Source organism: Acipenser ruthenus, chromosome 24, assembly GCF_902713425.1.
Source record: "Acipenser ruthenus chromosome 24, fAciRut3.2 maternal haplotype, whole genome shotgun sequence".
NCBI classification, from domain to species: Eukaryota; Metazoa; Chordata; class Actinopteri; order Acipenseriformes; family Acipenseridae; genus Acipenser; species Acipenser ruthenus.
This window is the reverse complement of record NC_081212.1, coordinates 10518003-10532727: the sequence shown is the minus strand read 5'-3', so window position 1 is coordinate 10532727 and position 14725 is coordinate 10518003. Positions and strand designations below refer to the sequence as shown.

Genomic DNA, 14725 nt, shown 5'->3' with positions numbered 1-14725 from the left:
TCACTAGTTATAAGTCTCCCCATCCTACAATGTGGGGTTTCATTTTTCAATCCTTTTATCTGACAATTACCTCCACAAGTAAATAAATGAATTCGCATACAGGGAGTTGAACCCTGGTCACCTGGGTGAAAAAACGGGAATCGTAACCACTAGATCATATGGGAAATCACTGCTTCTTGTTTGCTACCCGAAGCCAGCAGAGAAATGTGCAGGTCATTTTTTTACACTGCTGCCATCGAAAGGGCAAAACAATGAATCGAACCTGGATTGCTCATTTTAGACCGCTCCAAATGATTTGTTTAATGCAGTGTATTTTTCTTTTGCGATGTTTTGATTACTCCCCCCGTGACTTTTATTCTGATTTGGGCACCCCCTTTCGTGCACGGATTTGAAAAGCATAAACTTTAACTGCAATATTTGTACCTGTGATTCTGTAGGTATATGAATAAACTGACATCTGTCGAAACTCGGGATATAACCCGGGAAATTTAGATATTCAACCTAACGATCGCCCTCCTGAGCTTTGTCGGCATGAATGACATAGTTGATCAAACTCTTCTTTGTTCTACGAGAACCAGCAACATTTTGTGAGACCAGATAGTCGTCTTGTTCTGTACAGACCTGCGAATTCATGGAATTTGAAAACATTCCGCATTTTAACATGCATTTTAAGAAGAAGAGTCAGAGTATCAACATTGTCGTTTCTGTGAGTCAAGCAGCAGTCGAAGCCAAAACGTTGCAGAGTGCATTCTCACTCCGTTTAATATACAGTCAGACTTGCATTGACAATGCACCATGCACACTACAAATACATCGTTCTGGTCTGGGTGGCTGTTTACCTGGGGAGAATAAATACATACAGTGAAAAAAATATGCCGTGCTGTGTTTCCACCCGGTTTCGAACCGGGGACCTTTCGCGTGTGAGGCGAACGTGATAACTACTACACTATGGAAACATGTTGCTTAATAAACGATCCGTGTGTTGCGCTCTAAGCATACAGTGCCGATTACCCATTTTGGATCCTGCAGTGCAAGGCAGTCTTCACTTAAAGCCCAGCTGAATGTAATAATGTACATGTGAAAGTTTCCATAGTGAGTGGTTATCACGTTCGCCTAACACGCGAAAGGTCCCCGGTTCGAAACCGGGTGGAAACATGTGCTTGTTTGTTTTTTTGTTGCGGTCTTCTCCGCTCTCTGTGAGTCCAGCAGCAGACTGCGTCAAAAAGTTGCACTGAGAATTGATTGATTTATTTTATTTTATTAATGGGTGTTTCATTCGCGAAGCAGCTGTATCAGAGTGGCGCAGCGGAAGCGTGCTGAGCCTTATAACCCAGAGGTCGACGGAGCGAAACCGTCTTCTGTTAGCCTTTTTTTCTTCTGTTGGCAAAGTAGTTGTTTTTAAAAGATGAACTCTAGTCAAAAGATATTGTATTATTTTTGCAACTACAGTCTGAATACTAAAATTGCCTTTGAAGAGAAGTTACATAATGTGCATGATATATCTGGGAGAAAGGAAAGCAATAGAACGGAGAGTTCCCATGACCTCCATGCATGGCTGTTTTCATGATATATTCATGTGCGTAAATTGTTTGGTAGGTTAACTCCCCAACCCCAAAACAGATTTCCATGTTTCTTTTTCGTGTGTCACCACAACTTTAATGCTACTGCAAAAAAGCCAGATATCTATTAACATGGCTGGGGAGGCAAATTGATGTTTAGCTCTTTTAGTATTTGTCTAGAAGGTTTTCTCCGTGTCGAATGCCCCGTGTTTTGTAAAATGAAAGATGACGCGTTGTTAGCGTGCGCGTTCCGAATGCCTGCCAGCTGCATAGTAATATAATTGACACAACAGGAGAAACGGCCCCTAACCTTGTAAATACACTTGTATGTTATAAAGAGTAAAAAGGTCAACTCAAATGTTGTGCCCAATCAGTAGAATACAAAACCAAACCCAGAATGTCAAAGCGTCAACATTTGTTCTGTTCTTTCAACTACATGATAGCAGACTCTGTGAGACTGTCAAAAATTGCCAGCGGCGACTATATTTCAAGTCACCACGGCGGGGTATTGGTTAAAGTTTTCAACTAGCAATAATCACGCCTCGGACAAACCTCATGGGCTATGATACTGCCACTGCGCAAAGCTACAGAACTTGGGATAACTAAATGCTACCCCCTACAGCAAAGACATTTGACTTGCCGGTGGGCAAGTTACTGCGATATAATACAGTACAGTTAAATGATCCCTCAAACGTAGAGGTTTATGTTATCGACACTGCAGCCTCACAATGCAACAGAGTCCACTTTTTTATTCCGATTATATATGAACTGAAGTGTAGACCGTCATTGCTTTGGTGCACATAGGAGTGATGGGATACCAAGATGCAAATCTATCTGTCTCGCTCTCTTGCATCTAACATAAGCAAACGTTATTTTTTTTTTTATATAATGGTCACTAGTTATAAGTCTCCCCATCCTACAATGTGGGGTTTCATTTTTCAATCCTTTTATCTGACAATTACCTCCACAAGTAAATAAATGAATTCGCATACAGGGAGTTGAACCCTGGTCACCTGGGTGAAAAAACGGGAAGCGTAACCACTAGATCATATGGGAAATCACTGCTTCTTGTTTGCTACCCGAAGCCAGCAGAGAAATGTGCAGGTCATTTTTTTACACTGCTGCCATCGAAAGGGCAAAACAATGAATCGAACCTGGATTGCTCATTTTAGACCGCTCCAAATGATTTGTTTAATGCAGTGTATTTTTCTTTTGCGATGTTTTGATTACTCCCCCCGTGACTTTCATTCTGATTTGGGCACCCCCTTTCGTGCACGGATTTGAAAAGCATAAACTTTAACTGCAATATTTGTACCTGTGATTCTGTAGGTATATGAATAAACTGACATCTGTCGAAACTCGGGATATAACCCGGGAAATTTAGATATTCAACCTAACGATCGCCCTCCTGAGCTTTGTCGGCATGAATGACATAGTTGATCAAACTCTTCTTTGTTCTACGAGAACCAGCAACATTTTGTGAGACCAGATAGTCGTCTTGTTCTGTACAGACCTGCGAATTCATGGAATTTGAAAACATTCCGCATTTTAACATGCATTTTAAGAAGAAGAGTCAGAGTATCAACATTGTCGTTTCTGTGAGTCAAGCAGCAGTCGAAGCCAAAACGTTGCAGAGTGCATTCTCACTCCGTTTAATATACAGTCAGACTTGCATTGACAATGCACCATGCACACTACAAATACATCGTTCTGGTCTGGGTGGCTGTTTACCTGGGGAGAATAAATACATACAGTGAAAAAAAGATGCCGTGCTGTGTTTCCACCCGGTTTCGAACCGGGGACCTTTCGCGTGTGAGGCGAACGTGATAACCACTACACTATGGAAACATGTTGCTTAACAAACGATCCGTGTGTTGCGCTCTAAGCATACAGTGCCGATTACCCATTTTGGATCCTGCAGTGCAAGGCAGTCTTCACTTAAAGCCCAGCTGAATGTAACAATGTACATGTGAAAGTTTCCATAGTGTAGTGGTTATCACGTTCGCCTAACACGCGAAAGGTCCCCGGTTCGAAACCGGGTGGAAACATGTGCTTGTTCGTTTTTTTGTTGCGGTCTTCTCCGCTCTCTGTGAGTCCAGCAGCAGACTGCGTCAAAAAGTTGCACTGAGAATTGATTGATTTATTTTATTTTATTAATGGGTGTTTCATTCGAGAAGCAGCTGTATCAGAGTGGCGCAGCGGAAGCGTGCTGAGCCTTATAACCCAGAGGTCGACGGAGCGAAACCGTCTTCTGTTAGCCTTTTTTTTCTTCTGTTGGCAAAGTAGTTGTTTTTAAAAGATGAACTCTAGTCAAAAGATATTGTATTATTTTTGCAACTACAGTCTGAATACTAAAATTGCCTTTGAAGAGAAGTTACATAATGTGCATGATATATCTGGGAGAAAGGAAAGCAATAGAACGGAGAGTTCCCATGACCTCCATGCATGGCTGTTTTCATGATATATTCATGTGCGTAAATTGTTTGGTAGGTTAACTCCCCAACCCCAAAACAGATTTCCATGTTTCTTTTTCGTGTGTCACCACAACTTTAATGCTACTGCAAAAAAGCCAGATATCTATTAACATGGCTGGGGAGGCAAATTGATGTTTAGCTCTTTTAGTATTTGTCTAGAAGGTTTTCTCCGTGTCGAATGCCCCGTGTTTTGTAAAATGAAAGATGACGCGTTGTTAGCGTGCGCGTTCCGAATGCCTGCCAGCTGCATAGTAATATAATTGACACAACAGGAGAAACGGCCCCTAACCTTGTAAATACACTTGTATGTTATAAAGAGTAAAAAGATCAACTCAAATGTTGTGCCCAATCAGTAGAATACAAAACCAAACCCAGAATGTCAAAGCGTCAACATTTGTTCTGTTCTTTCAACTACATGATAGCAGACTCTGTGAGACTGTCAAAAATTGCCAGCGGCGACTATATTTCAAGTCACCACGGCGGGGTATTGGTTAAAGTTTTCAACTAGCAATAATCACGCCTCGGACAAACCTCATGGGCTATGATACTGCCACTGCGCAAAGCTACAGAACTTGGGATAACTAAATGCTACCCCCTACAGCAAAGACATTTGACTTGCAGGTGGGCAAGTTACTGCGATATAATACAGTACAGTTAAATGATCCCTCAAACGTAGAGGTTTATGTTATCGACACTGCAGCCTCACAATGCAACAGAGTCCACTTTTTTATTCCGATTATATATGAACTGAAGTGTAGACCGTCATTGCTTTGGTGCACATAGGAGTGATGGGATACCAAGATGCAAATCTATCTGTCTCGCTCTCTTGCATCTAACATAAGCAAACGTTATTTATTTTTTTTATATAATGGTCACTAGTTATAAGTCTCCCCATCCTACAATGTGGGGTTTCATTTTTCAATCCTTTTATCTGACAATTACCTCCACAAGTAAATAAATGAATTCGCATACAGGGAGTTGAACCCTGGTCACCTGGGTGAAAAAACGGGAATCGTAACCACTAGATCATATGGGAAATCACTGCTTCTTGTTTGCTACCCGAAGCCAGCAGAGAAATGTGCAGGTCATTTTTTTACACTGCTGCCATCGAAAGGGCAAAACAATGAATCGAACCTGGATTGCTCATTTTAGACCGCTCCAAATGATTTGTTTAATGCAGTGTATTTTTCTTTTGCGATGTTTTGATTACTCCCCCCGTGACTTTCATTCTGATTTGGGCACCCCCTTTCGTGCACGGATTTGAAAAGCATAAACTTTAACTGCAATATTTGTACCTGTGATTCTGTAGGTATATGAATAAACTGACATCTGTCGAAACTCGGGATATAACCCGGGAAATTTAGATATTCAACCTAACGATCGCCCTCCTGAGCTTTGTCGGCATGAATGACATAGTTGATCAAACTCTTCTTTGTTCTACGAGAACCAGCAACATTTTGTGAGACCAGATAGTCGTCTTGTTCTGTACAGACCTGCGAATTCATGGAATTTGAAAACATTCCGCATTTTAACATGCATTTTAAGAAGAAGAGTCAGAGTATCAACATTGTCGTTTCTGTGAGTCAAGCAGCAGTCGAAGCCAAAACGTTGCAGAGTGCATTCTCACTCCGTTTAATATACAGTCAGACTTGCATTGACAATGCACCATGCACACTACAAATACATCGTTCTGGTCTGGGTGGCTGTTTACCTGGGGAGAATAAATACATACAGTGAAAAAAATATGCCGTGCTGTGTTTCCACCCGGTTTCGAACCGGGGACCTTTCGCGTGTGAGGCGAACGTGATAACCACTACACTATGGAAACATGTTGCTTAACAAACGATCCGTGTGTTGCGCTCTAAGCATACAGTGCCGATTACCCATTTTGGATATAATACAGTACAGTTAAATGATCCCTGAAACGTAGAGGTTTATGTTATCGACACTGCAGCCTCACAATGCAACAGAGTCCACTTTTTTATTCCGATTATATATGAACTGAAGTGTAGACCGTCATTGCTTTGGTGCACATAGGAGTGATGGGATACCAAGATGCAAATCTATCTGTCTCGCTCTCTTGCATCTAACATAAGCAAACGTTATTTTTTTTTTTATATAATGGTCACTAGTTATAAGTCTCCCCATCCTACAATGTGGGGTTTCATTTTTCAATCCTTTTATCTGACAATTACCTCCACAAGTAAATAAATGAATTCGCATACAGGGAGTTGAACCCTGGTCACCTGGGTGAAAAAACGGGAAGCGTAACCACTAGATCATATGGGAAATCACTGCTTCTTGTTTGCTACCCGAAGCCAGCAGAGAAATGTGCAGGTCATTTTTTTACACTGCTGCCATCGAAAGGGCAAAACAATGAATCGAACCTGGATTGCTCATTTTAGACCGCTCCAAATGATTTGTTTAATGCAGTGTATTTTTCTTTTGCGATGTTTTGATTACTCCCCCCGTGACTTTCATTCTGATTTGGGCACCCCCTTTCGTGCACGGATTTGAAAAGCATAAACTTTAACTGCAATATTTGTACCTGTGATTCTGTAGGTATATGAATAAACTGACATCTGTCGAAACTCGGGATATAACCCGGGAAATTTAGATATTCAACCTAACGATCGCCCTCCTGAGCTTTGTCGGCATGAATGACATAGTTGATCAAACTCTTCTTTGTTCTACGAGAACCAGCAACATTTTGTGAGACCAGATAGTCGTCTTGTTCTGTACAGACCTGCGAATTCATGGAATTTGAAAACATTCCGCATTTTAACATGCATTTTAAGAAGAAGAGTCAGAGTATCAACATTGTCGTTTCTGTGAGTCAAGCAGCAGTCGAAGCCAAAACGTTGCAGAGTGCATTCTCACTCCGTTTAATATACAGTCAGACTTGCATTGACAATGCACCATGCACACTACAAATACATCGTTCTGGTCTGGGTGGCTGTTTACCTGGGGAGAATAAATACATACAGTGAAAAAAAGATGCCGTGCTGTGTTTCCACCCGGTTTCGAACCGGGGACCTTTCGCGTGTGAGGCGAACGTGATAACCACTACACTATGGAAACATGTTGCTTAACAAACGATCCGTGTGTTGCGCTCTAAGCATACAGTGCCGATTACCCATTTTGGATCCTGCAGTGCAAGGCAGTCTTCACTTAAAGCCCAGCTGAATGTAACAATGTACATGTGAAAGTTTCCATAGTGTAGTGGTTATCACGTTCGCCTAACACGCGAAAGGTCCCCGGTTCGAAACCGGGTGGAAACATGTGCTTGTTCGTTTTTTTGTTGCGGTCTTCTCCGCTCTCTGTGAGTCCAGCAGCAGACTGCGTCAAAAAGTTGCACTGAGAATTGATTGATTTATTTTATTTTATTAATGGGTGTTTCATTCGAGAAGCAGCTGTATCAGAGTGGCGCAGCGGAAGCGTGCTGAGCCTTATAACCCAGAGGTCGACGGAGCGAAACCTTCTTCTGTTAGCCTTTTTTTTCTTCTGTTGGCAAAGTAGTTGTTTTTAAAAGATGAACTCTAGTCAAAAGATATTGTATTATTTTTGCAACTACAGTCTGAATACTAAAATTGCCTTTGAAGAGAAGTTACATAATGTGCATGATATATCTGAGAGAAAGGAAAGCAATAGAACGGAGAGTTTCCATGACCTCCATGCATGGCTGTTTTCATGATATATTCATGTGCGTAAATTGTTTGGTAGGTTAACTCCCCAACCCCAAAACAGATTTCCATGTTTCTTTTTCGTGTGTCACCACAACTTTAATGCTACTGCAAAAAAGCCAGATATCTATTAACATGGCTGGGGAGGCAAATTGATGTTTAGCTCTTTTAGTATTTGTCTAGAAGGTTTTCTCCGTGTCGAATGCCCCGTGTTTTGTAAAATGAAAGATGACGCGTTGTTAGCGTGCGCGTTCCGAATGCCTGCCAGCTGCATAGTAATATAATTGACACAACAGGAGAAACGGCCCCTAACCTTGTAAATACACTTGTATGTTATAAAGAGTAAAAAGATCAACTCAAATGTTGTGCCCAATCAGTAGAATACAAAACCAAACCCAGAATGTCAAAGCGTCAACATTTGTTCTGTTCTTTCAACTACATGATAGCAGACTCTGTGAGACTGTCAAAAATTGCCAGCGGCGACTATATTTCAAGTCACCACGGCGGGGTATTGGTTAAAGTTTTCAACTAGCAATAATCACGCCTCGGACAAACCTCATGGGCTATGATACTGCCACTGCGCAAAGCTACAGAACTTGGGATAACTAAATGCTACCCCCTACAGCAAAGACATTTGACTTGCCGGTGGGCAAGTTACTGCGATATAATACAGTACAGTTAAATGATCCCTCAAACGTAGAGGTTTATGTTATCGACACTGCAGCCTCACAATGCAACAGAGTCCACTTTTTTATTCCGATTATATATGAACTGAAGTGTAGACCGTCATTGCTTTGGTGCACATAGGAGTGATGGGATACCAAGATGCAAATCTATCTGTCTCGCTCTCTTGCATCTAACATAAGCAAACGTTATTTATTTTTTTTATATAATGGTCACTAGTTATAAGTCTCCCCATCCTACAATGTGGGGTTTCATTTTTCAATCCTTTTATCTGACAATTACCTCCACAAGTAAATAAATGAATTCGCATACAGGGAGTTGAACCCTGGTCACCTGGGTGAAAAAACGGGAATCGTAACCACTAGATCATATGGGAAATCACTGCTTCTTGTTTGCTACCCGAAGCCAGCAGAGAAATGTGCAGGTCATTTTTTTACACTGCTGCCATCGAAAGGGCAAAACAATGAATCGAACCTGGATTGCTCATTTTAGACCGCTCCAAATGATTTGTTTAATGCAGTGTATTTTTCTTTTGCGATGTTTTGATTACTCCCCCCGTGACTTTCATTCTGATTTGGGCACCCCCTTTCGTGCACGGATTTGAAAAGCATAAACTTTAACTGCAATATTTGTACCTGTGATTCTGTAGGTATATGAATAAACTGACATCTGTCGAAACTCGGGATATAACCCGGGAAATTTAGATATTCAACCTAACGATCGCCCTCCTGAGCTTTGTCGGCATGAATGACATAGTTGATCAAACTCTTCTTTGTTCTACGAGAACCAGCAACATTTTGTGAGACCAGATAGTCGTCTTGTTCTGTACAGACCTGCGAATTCATGGAATTTGAAAACATTCCGCATTTTAACATGCATTTTAAGAAGAAGAGTCAGAGTATCAACATTGTCGTTTCTGTGAGTCAAGCAGCAGTCGAAGCCAAAACGTTGCAGAGTGCATTCTCACTCCGTTTAATATACAGTCAGACTTGCATTGACAATGCACCATGCACACTACAAATACATCGTTCTGGTCTGGGTGGCTGTTTACCTGGGGAGAATAAATACATACAGTGAAAAAAATATGCCGTGCTGTGTTTCCACCCGGTTTCGAACCGGGGACCTTTCGCGTGTGAGGCGAACGTGATAACCACTACACTATGGAAACATGTTGCTTAACAAACGATCCGTGTGTTGCGCTCTAAGCATACAGTGCCGATTACCCATTTTGGATCCTGCAGTGCAAGGCAGTCTTCACTTAAAGCCCAGCTGAATGTAACAATGTACATGTGAAAGTTTCCATAGTGTAGTGGTTATCACGTTCGCCTAACACGCGAAAGGTCCCCGGTTCGAAACCGGGTGGAAACATGTGCTTGTTCGTTTTTTTGTTGCGGTCTTCTCCGCTCTCTGTGAGTCCAGCAGCAGACTGCGTCAAAAAGTTGCACTGAGAATTGATTGATTGATTTTATTTTATTAATGGGTGTTTCATTCGAGAAGCAGCTGTATCAGAGTGGCGCAGCGGAAGCGTGCTGAGCCTTATAACCCAGAGGTCGACGGAGCGAAACCGTCTTCTGTTAGCCTTTTTTTTCTTCTGTTGGCAAAGTAGTTGTTTTTAAAAGATGAACTCTAGTCAAAAGATATTGTATTATTTTTGCAACTACAGTCTGAATACTAAAATTGCCTTTGAAGAGAAGTTACATAATGTGCATGATATATCTGGGAGAAAGGAAAGCAATAGAACGGAGAGTTCCCATGACCTCCATGCATGGCTGTTTTCATGATATATTCATGTGCGTAAATTGTTTGGTAGGTTAACTCCCCAACCCCAAAACAGATTTCCATGTTTCTTTTTCGTGTGTCACCACAACTTTAATGCTACTGCAAAAAAGCCAGATATCTATTAACATGGCTGGGGAGGCAAATTGATGTTTAGCTCTTTTAGTATTTGTCTAGAAGGTTTTCTCCGTGTCGAATGCCCCGTGTTTTGTAAAATGAAAGATGACGCGTTGTTAGCGTGCGCGTTCCGAATGCCTGCCAGCTGCATAGTAATATAATTGACACAACAGGAGAAACGGCCCCTAACCTTGTAAATACACTTGTATGTTATAAAGAGTAAAAAGATCAACTCAAATGTTGTGCCCAATCAGTAGAATACAAAACCAAACCCAGAATGTCAAAGCGTCAACATTTGTTCTGTTCTTTCAACTACATGATAGCAGACTCTGTGAGACTGTCAAAAATTGCCAGCGGCGACTATATTTCAAGTCACCACGGCGGGGTATTGGTTAAAGTTTTCAACTAGCAATAATCACGCCTCGGACAAACCTCATGGGCTATGATACTGCCACTGCGCAAAGCTACAGAACTTGGGATAACTAAATGCTACCCCCTACAGCAAAGACATTTGACTTGCCGGTGGGCAAGTTACTGCGATATAATACAGTACAGTTAAATGATCCCTCAAACGTAGAGGTTTATGTTATCGACACTGCAGCCTCACAATGCAACAGAGTCCACTTTTTTATTCCGATTATATATGAACTGAAGTGTAGACCGTCATTGCTTTGGTGCACATAGGAGTGATGGGATACCAAGATGCAAATCTATCTGTCTCGCTCTCTTGCATCTAACATAAGCAAACGTTATTTATTTTTTTTATATAATGGTCACTAGTTATAAGTCTCCCCATCCTACAATGTGGGGTTTCATTTTTCAATCCTTTTATCTGACAATTACCTCCACAAGTAAATAAATGAATTCGCATACAGGGAGTTGAACCCTGGTCACCTGGGTGAAAAAACGGGAATCGTAACCACTAGATCATATGGGAAATCGCTGCTTCTTGTTTGCTACCCGAAGCCAGCAGAGAAATGTGCAGGTCATTTTTTTACACTGCTGCCATCGAAAGGGCAAAACAATGAATCGAACCTGGATTGCTCATTTTAGACCGCTCCAAATGATTTGTTTAATGCAGTGTATTTTTCTTTTGCGATGTTTTGATTACTCCCCCCGTGACTTTCATTCTGATTTGGGCACCCCCTTTCGTGCACGGATTTGAAAAGCATAAACTTTAACTGCAATATTTGTACCTGTGATTCTGTAGGTATATGAATAAACTGACATCTGTCGAAACTCGGGATATAACCCGGGAAATTTAGATATTCAACCTAACGATCGCCCTCCTGAGCTTTGTCGGCATGAATGACATAGTTGATCAAACTCTTCTTTGTTCTACGAGAACCAGCAACATTTTGTGAGACCAGATAGTCGTCTTGTTCTGTACAGACCTGCGAATTCATGGAATTTGAAAACATTCCGCATTTTAACATGCATTTTAAGAAGAAGAGTCAGAGTATCAACATTGTCGTTTCTGTGAGTCAAGCAGCAGTCGAAGCCAAAACGTTGCAGAGTGCATTCTCACTCCGTTTAATATACAGTCAGACTTGCATTGACAATGCACCATGCACACTACAAATACATCGTTCTGGTCTGGGTGGCTGTTTACCTGGGGAGAATAAATACATACAGTGAAAAAAAGATGCCGTGCTGTGTTTCCACCCGGTTTCGAACCGGGGACCTTTCGCGTGTGAGGCGAACGTGATAACCACTACACTATGGAAACATGTTGCTTAACAAACGATCCGTGTGTTGCGCTCTAAGCATACAGTGCCGATTACCCATTTTGGATCCTGCAGTGCAAGGCAGTCTTCACTTAAAGCCCAGCTGAATGTAACAATGTACATGTGAAAGTTTCCATAGTGTAGTGGTTATCACGTTCGCCTAACACGCGAAAGGTCCCCGGTTCGAAACCGGGTGGAAACATGTGCTTGTTCGTTTTTTTGTTGCGGTCTTCTCCGCTCTCTGTGAGTCCAGCAGCAGACTGCGTCAAAAAGTTGCACTGAGAATTGATTGATTGATTTTATTTTATTAATGGGTGTTTCATTCGAGAAGTAGCTGTATCAGAGTGGCGCAGCGGAAGCGTGCTGAGCCTTATAACCCAGAGGTCGACGGAGCGAAACCGTCTTCTGTTAGCCTTTTTTTTCTTCTGTTGGCAAAGTAGTTGTTTTTAAAAGATGAACTCTAGTCAAAAGATATTGTATTATTTTTGCAACTACAGTCTGAATACTAAAATTGCCTTTGAAGAGAAGTTACATAATGTGCATGATATATCTGGGAGAAAGGAAAGCAATAGAACGGAGAGTTCCCATGACCTCCATGCATGGCTGTTTTCATTATATATTCATGTGCGTAAAATGTTTGGTAGGTTAACTCCCCAACCCCAAAACAGATTTCCATGTTTCTTTTTAGTGTGTCACCACAACTTTAATGCTACTGCAAAAAAGCCAGATATATATTAACATGGCTGGGGAGGCAAATTGATGTTTAGCTCTTTTAGTATTTGTCTAGAAGGTTTTCTCCGTGTCGAATGCCCCGTGTTTTGTAAAATGAAAGATGACGCGTTGTTAGCGTGCGCGTTCCGAATGCCTACCAGCTGCATAGTAATATAATTGACACAACAGGAGAAACGGCCCCTAACCTTGTAAATACACTTGTATGTTATAAAGAGTAAAAAGATCAACTCAAATGTTGTGCCCAATCAGTAGAATACAAAACCAAACCCAGAATGTCAAAGCGTCAACATTTGTTCTGTTCTTTCAACTACATGATAGCAGACTCTGTGAGACTGTCAAAAATTGCCAGCGGCGACTATATTTCAAGTCACCACGGCGGGGTATTGGTTAAAGTTTTCAACTAGCAATAATCACGCCTCGGACAAACCTCATGGGCTATGATACTGCCACTGCGCAAAGCTACAGAACTTGGGATAACTAAATGCTACCCTCTACAGCAAAGACATTTGACTTGCCGGTGGGCAAGTTACTGCGATATAATACAGTACAGTTAAATGATCCCTCAAACGTAGAGGTTTATGTTATCGACACTGCAGCCTCACAATGCAACAGAGTCCACTTTTTTATTCCGATTATATATGAACTGAAGTGTAGACCGTCATTGCTTTGGTGCACATAGGAGTGATGGGATACCAAGATGCAAATCTATCTGTCTCGCTCTCTTGCATCTAACATAAGCAAACGTTATTTATTTTTTTTATATAATGGTCACTAGTTATAAGTCTCCCCATCCTACAATGTGGGGTTTCATTTTTCAATCCTTTTATCTGACAATTACCTCCACAAGTAAATAAATGAATTCGCATACAGGGAGTTGAACCCTGGTCACCTGGGTGAAAAAACGGGAATCGTAACCACTAGATCATATGGGAAATCGCTGCTTCTTGTTTGCTACCCGAAGCCAGCAGAGAAATGTGCAGGTCATTTTTTTACACTGCTGCCATCGAAAGGGCAAAACAATGAATCGAACCTGGATTGCTCATTTTAGACCGCTCCAAATGATTTGTTTAATGCAGTGTATTTTTCTTTTGCGATGTTTTGATTACTCCCCCCGTGACTTTCATTCTGATTTGGGCACCCCCTTTCGTGCACGGATTTGAAAAGCATAAACTTTAACTGCAATATTTGTACCTGTGATTCTGTAGGTATATGAATAAACTGACATCTGTCGAAACTCGGGATATAACCCGGGAAATTTAGATATTCAACCTAACGATCGCCCTCCTGAGCTTTGTCGGCATGAATGACATAGTTGATCAAACTCTTCTTTGTTCTACGAGAACCAGCAACATTTTGTGAGACCAGATAGTCGTCTTGTTCTGTACAGACCTGCGAATTCATGGAATTTGAAAACATTCCGCATTTTAACATGCATTTTAAGAAGAAGAGTCAGAGTATCAACATTGTCGTTTCTGTGAGTCAAGCAGCAGTCGAAGCCAAAACGTTGCAGAGTGCATTCTCACTCCGTTTAATATACAGTCAGACTTGCATTGACAATGCACCATGCACACTACAAATACATCGTTCTGGTCTGGGTGGCTGTTTACCTGGGGAGAATAAATACATACAGTGAAAAAAATATGCCGTGCTGTGTTTCCACCCGGTTTCGAACCGGGGACCTTTCGCGTGTGAGGCGAACGTGATAACCACTACACTATGGAAACATGTTGCTTAACAAACGATCCGTGTGTTGCGCTCTAAGCATACAGTGCCGATTACCCATTTTGGATCCTGCAGTGCAAGGCAGTCTTCACTTAAAGCCCAGCTGAATGTAACAATGTACATGTGAAAGTTTCCATAGTGTAGTGGTTATCACGTTCGCCTAACACGCGAAAGGTCCCCGGTTCGAAACCGGGTGGAAACATGTGCTTGTTCGTTTTTTTGTTGCGGTCTTCTCCGCTCTCTGTGAGTCC

General features: G+C 41.6%; 23 non-coding genes across 23 annotated transcripts; 11 read left to right on the top strand and 12 right to left on the bottom strand.

Moving 5' to 3' along the window:
* Nucleotides 1–883: 883 nt before the first annotated feature.
* On the bottom strand, nucleotides 884–956 carry trnav-cac (transfer RNA valine (anticodon CAC)). The gene has a single exon. It is a non-coding gene; the product is annotated as a tRNA-Val (tRNA).
* A 127-nt stretch (nucleotides 957–1083) lies between these two features.
* Nucleotides 1084–1155, top strand: trnav-aac (transfer RNA valine (anticodon AAC)). The gene has a single exon. It is a non-coding gene; the product is annotated as a tRNA-Val (tRNA).
* A 554-nt stretch (nucleotides 1156–1709) lies between these two features.
* LOC131700960 (U7 small nuclear RNA) lies at nucleotides 1710–1766 on the top strand. Its single transcript, XR_009308769.1, has one exon. It is a non-coding gene; the product is annotated as a U7 small nuclear RNA (small nuclear RNA).
* A 239-nt stretch (nucleotides 1767–2005) lies between these two features.
* On the bottom strand, nucleotides 2006–2145 carry LOC131700763 (U4 spliceosomal RNA). The gene has a single exon (XR_009308572.1). It is a non-coding gene; the product is annotated as a U4 spliceosomal RNA (small nuclear RNA).
* Nucleotides 2146–3334: 1189 nt separating this feature from the next.
* Nucleotides 3335–3407, bottom strand: trnav-cac (transfer RNA valine (anticodon CAC)). Its single transcript has one exon. It is a non-coding gene; the product is annotated as a tRNA-Val (tRNA).
* A 127-nt stretch (nucleotides 3408–3534) lies between these two features.
* trnav-aac (transfer RNA valine (anticodon AAC)) lies at nucleotides 3535–3607 on the top strand. Its single transcript has one exon. It is a non-coding gene; the product is annotated as a tRNA-Val (tRNA).
* A 555-nt stretch (nucleotides 3608–4162) lies between these two features.
* On the top strand, nucleotides 4163–4219 carry LOC131700959 (U7 small nuclear RNA). Its single transcript, XR_009308768.1, has one exon. It is a non-coding gene; the product is annotated as a U7 small nuclear RNA (small nuclear RNA).
* Nucleotides 4220–4458: 239 nt separating this feature from the next.
* LOC131700762 (U4 spliceosomal RNA) lies at nucleotides 4459–4598 on the bottom strand. Its single transcript, XR_009308571.1, has one exon. It is a non-coding gene; the product is annotated as a U4 spliceosomal RNA (small nuclear RNA).
* A 1190-nt stretch (nucleotides 4599–5788) lies between these two features.
* On the bottom strand, nucleotides 5789–5861 carry trnav-cac (transfer RNA valine (anticodon CAC)). Its single transcript has one exon. It is a non-coding gene; the product is annotated as a tRNA-Val (tRNA).
* Nucleotides 5862–7041: 1180 nt separating this feature from the next.
* trnav-cac (transfer RNA valine (anticodon CAC)) lies at nucleotides 7042–7114 on the bottom strand. The gene has a single exon. It is a non-coding gene; the product is annotated as a tRNA-Val (tRNA).
* A 127-nt stretch (nucleotides 7115–7241) lies between these two features.
* trnav-aac (transfer RNA valine (anticodon AAC)) lies at nucleotides 7242–7314 on the top strand. The gene has a single exon. It is a non-coding gene; the product is annotated as a tRNA-Val (tRNA).
* Nucleotides 7315–7869: 555 nt separating this feature from the next.
* On the top strand, nucleotides 7870–7926 carry LOC131700958 (U7 small nuclear RNA). Its single transcript, XR_009308767.1, has one exon. It is a non-coding gene; the product is annotated as a U7 small nuclear RNA (small nuclear RNA).
* A 239-nt stretch (nucleotides 7927–8165) lies between these two features.
* On the bottom strand, nucleotides 8166–8305 carry LOC131700761 (U4 spliceosomal RNA). The gene has a single exon (XR_009308570.1). It is a non-coding gene; the product is annotated as a U4 spliceosomal RNA (small nuclear RNA).
* A 1190-nt stretch (nucleotides 8306–9495) lies between these two features.
* trnav-cac (transfer RNA valine (anticodon CAC)) lies at nucleotides 9496–9568 on the bottom strand. Its single transcript has one exon. It is a non-coding gene; the product is annotated as a tRNA-Val (tRNA).
* A 127-nt stretch (nucleotides 9569–9695) lies between these two features.
* Nucleotides 9696–9768, top strand: trnav-aac (transfer RNA valine (anticodon AAC)). Its single transcript has one exon. It is a non-coding gene; the product is annotated as a tRNA-Val (tRNA).
* Nucleotides 9769–10323: 555 nt separating this feature from the next.
* LOC131700957 (U7 small nuclear RNA) lies at nucleotides 10324–10380 on the top strand. The gene has a single exon (XR_009308766.1). It is a non-coding gene; the product is annotated as a U7 small nuclear RNA (small nuclear RNA).
* A 239-nt stretch (nucleotides 10381–10619) lies between these two features.
* Nucleotides 10620–10759, bottom strand: LOC131700760 (U4 spliceosomal RNA). The gene has a single exon (XR_009308569.1). It is a non-coding gene; the product is annotated as a U4 spliceosomal RNA (small nuclear RNA).
* Nucleotides 10760–11949: 1190 nt separating this feature from the next.
* On the bottom strand, nucleotides 11950–12022 carry trnav-cac (transfer RNA valine (anticodon CAC)). The gene has a single exon. It is a non-coding gene; the product is annotated as a tRNA-Val (tRNA).
* Nucleotides 12023–12149: 127 nt separating this feature from the next.
* trnav-aac (transfer RNA valine (anticodon AAC)) lies at nucleotides 12150–12222 on the top strand. The gene has a single exon. It is a non-coding gene; the product is annotated as a tRNA-Val (tRNA).
* A 555-nt stretch (nucleotides 12223–12777) lies between these two features.
* LOC131700956 (U7 small nuclear RNA) lies at nucleotides 12778–12834 on the top strand. The gene has a single exon (XR_009308765.1). It is a non-coding gene; the product is annotated as a U7 small nuclear RNA (small nuclear RNA).
* Nucleotides 12835–13073: 239 nt separating this feature from the next.
* Nucleotides 13074–13213, bottom strand: LOC131700759 (U4 spliceosomal RNA). Its single transcript, XR_009308568.1, has one exon. It is a non-coding gene; the product is annotated as a U4 spliceosomal RNA (small nuclear RNA).
* A 1190-nt stretch (nucleotides 13214–14403) lies between these two features.
* Nucleotides 14404–14476, bottom strand: trnav-cac (transfer RNA valine (anticodon CAC)). The gene has a single exon. It is a non-coding gene; the product is annotated as a tRNA-Val (tRNA).
* A 127-nt stretch (nucleotides 14477–14603) lies between these two features.
* Nucleotides 14604–14676, top strand: trnav-aac (transfer RNA valine (anticodon AAC)). The gene has a single exon. It is a non-coding gene; the product is annotated as a tRNA-Val (tRNA).
* Nucleotides 14677–14725: the final 49 nt, after the last annotated feature.